Source organism: Bubalus bubalis, chromosome 4, assembly GCF_019923935.1.
Source record: "Bubalus bubalis isolate 160015118507 breed Murrah chromosome 4, NDDB_SH_1, whole genome shotgun sequence".
In the NCBI taxonomy this organism is placed as follows: Eukaryota; Metazoa; Chordata; class Mammalia; order Artiodactyla; family Bovidae; genus Bubalus; species Bubalus bubalis.
In genome coordinates, this window is record NC_059160.1 from 128,747,614 (window position 1) to 128,750,716 (window position 3,103).

At 44.2% G+C, this 3,103-nt stretch overlaps 2 non-coding genes across 2 annotated transcripts; both read left to right on the top strand.

Moving 5' to 3' along the window:
• The first annotated feature begins 966 nt into the window (after positions 1 to 966).
• LOC112584816 lies at positions 967 to 1,092 on the top strand. Its single transcript, XR_003109214.2, has one exon. It is a non-coding gene; the product is annotated as a small nucleolar RNA SNORA61 (small nucleolar RNA).
• Positions 1,093 to 1,720: 628 nt separating this feature from the next.
• Positions 1,721 to 1,794, top strand: LOC112584831. The gene has a single exon (XR_003109229.1). It is a non-coding gene; the product is annotated as a small nucleolar RNA SNORD99 (small nucleolar RNA).
• Positions 1,795 to 3,103: the final 1,309 nt, after the last annotated feature.

Below are 3,103 nucleotides of genomic sequence, written 5' to 3' on the forward strand. Positions count from 1 at the left end.
CTCAATGCTCTGTGAACTGAATGTTTTTGCAGTCCTGGGATTGGAGCAGGCACCCACCTGGTCCTGTGTGAATGCCATGAACTATTCTCTCTAATCCTTTCAGATGGCTCTTTCCTTGAACATGGTGGCTTCCTCCCTTCATGTTCTGATCAGTATGCACTCAGATGCGAAACTCAGAAGTCCAGAAGATGTCCAGAGCTCTCTCCCTGTGTGTGGTCCTCTCCTCTCTGATACTTTATCCTATGAATACTTGCTGCCCTCTTCTCCCTGGACTCTCAGCTTCATGTTCGCAACTCAGGGAGCCTTTTGGACTCTACCTCAATGGTCTGGTCTGCAAGCTCTCTCAGGGATACAAACTGAGGCAGTTACAGAACTCCCTTGGTTTGTTTCCCATCTCAGGATTCCTGTCCTTCATTACATGATATCTCTTGTTATCGGAAAACCATTGTTTCATATGCTGTCATTTTCTTTTTTTTTCCTTCTTGTTTCACGAGGAGAGGTGAGGGACTTCCCTGGTGATCCAATGGTTAAGAATCTGCCTCGCAATGCAAGGGACTCAGATTTGATCCCTGGTCAGGTGGATGGAGGAGCCTGGTAGGCTGCAGTCCATGGGGTTGTGAAGAGTTGGACACGACTAAGCGACTTCACTTTCACTTTTCACTTTCATGCATTGGAGAAGGAAATGGCAACCCACTCCAGTGTTCTTGCCTGGAGAATCCCAGGGACGGGGGAGCCTGGTGGGCTGCTGTCTATGGGGTCACACAGAGTCGGACACGACTGAAGTGACTTAGCAGCAGCAGCAGCAGCAGCAGGGAACTAAGATCCCACATGCAGTGGAGTGACTAAGCCCACGTGCCGCAACTAGTGAGCCCACACATCACCACTAGATGTAGCACAACTAAAAATAATAAACAACTAAGAAACCTGATGCAGCCAAATAAATATTTTTTAAAAAAGAGGAAAGGTACCCTCCAGTTCCTTTTCCCATCGGATCTAAACCCTGGTCTTGGTGGTCGTAAAAGGAGGGATAGTAGTAACGAAACTGTGCTCGCGGTGTGTGCTGTGTAGCATGTGGGCTAGTTTCAGACAAGGTTGAATTCTCTTGGAACTTTTCTCCACCCCTTAAAATGGGATAATCTTAAAGGGAGACTGTGTGTGAAACTGGCAGTTGTATAGTAATTGCTGGCTAATATTTTTGTATTTGGGAGGGATATACCAGTAGTTTTCTTGCCTCCTGATTGGTATTTTTCTCCCCCTAAGACCTGTTGCCAGTAAAGCTGTCTTCATGTGTGTGGATCTACAGAGTTGGGTGAGTTGAAATAGCTGAAGCTTTATCACAACTTCCATTTCTACTTAGCTTGTTAAGACTCTAAACAGTGTGGCCAATAGATAAAGATACTCAGTGTGTAAAAGTCTTTATAATGTATCATTTACATCTGGCTTTCCTTGGAAGCTGTATTTATTGGCTATTCATAACCAGATGACAAAAAATGATTACTTTGTGACTCGGTCTGCTAGACTTTGCCTGCATCAAGGCCAAAGAGCACATCCAGAGAGTAGAATGTAGCAGCTCTAAGTCTTCACCTTGAGACTGAGGGCTGACTGCTGCTCATGCCCAGTGGTTTTGGGTAACCATGGAGTCACCCACCCCTCCTTTGAGTGGGAGACAATTGGGTAGAAACAGGCAGTTCTGTCTAGCTCAGTATTTTTTCACACTGTGACTGGTCTAGGATGAAACCTAATCTGAGTGGACATCTGTGGATGATAAATGCGGATATGGGACTGAGACCAAAAAAAAAAAAAAAAAGAGGAAAGGTAATTTCAGTCCTTATTGCTCCATGTTGGCCAGAAGTAGAAGTCTCTTTACTAACTTCTTAAGTTTAGCTGTTATTCCTTCAAGTTTTTGTTTTTTTTCCTCTATTCTCTCACTTTAGGGACTCCAACTCCACAAACATTAGACTGCCTGAAATTTGGCCATCTCACTCATCCTCTGCTTATTTTTTTTTCTCTCTCCATGTTTGTATTGGATTATTTCTATTGCTGAGTGTTCAAGTTCACTCATCTTTTCCTAGCCAATGTCTATCTACCCTGTAGTGAACCCCATTTAGGGTATTTTTATGAATTTGGCTACATAGGTCTCAGTTGCGGTGTGTGGGCATCTCTAGTAGTGGCACATGGGCTTAGTCGCCCTGCAGATTGTGGGATCTTTGTTCCCCAACCAGGGATTGATCCTACATCCCCTGCACTTGGAAGGCAGATTCTTAACCACTGGACCACCAGGGAAGCCCCCCCCGAAGGGTATTTTTAATCTCAGATATTGTACTTTCAGAGTACATCATGAGAAACGCTGGGCTGGAAGAAGCACAAGCTGGAGTCAAGATTGCCGGGAGAAATATCAATAACCTCAGATATGCAGATGACACCACCCTTATGGCAGAAAGTGAAGAGGAACTAAAAAGCCTCTTGATGAAAGTGAAAGTGGAGAGTGAAAAAGTTGGTTTGAAGTTCAACATTCAGAAAACGAAGATCATGGCATCTGGTCCCATCACGTCATGGGAAATAGATGGGGAAACAGTGGAAACAGTGTCAGACTTTATTTTGGGGGCTCCAACATCACTGCAGATGGTGATTGCAGCCATGAAATTAAAAAACGCTTACTCCTTGGGAGGAAAGTTATGACCAACCTAGATAGCATATTCAAAAGCAGAGACATTACTTTTCCAACAAACCTCCATCTAGTCAAGGCTATTGTTTTTCCAGTGGTCATGTATGGATGTGAGAGTTGGACTGTGAAGAAAGCTGAGCACCAAAGAATTGATGCTTTTGAACTGTGGTGTTGGAGAAGACTCTTGACAGTCCCTTGGACTGCAAGGAGATCCAACCAGTCCATCCTAAAGGAGATCAGCCCTGGGATTTCTTTGGAAGGAATGATGTTAAAGCTGAAACTCCAGTACTTTGGCCACCTCATGCGAAGAGTTGACTCACTGGAAAAGACTCTGATGCTGGGAGGGATTGGGGGCAGGAGGAGATCCATAATGAGAACAATCAATTAAAACTGATCCAAAATTGACACATGATAGAGTTAGTAGAAAAGAACACTAGA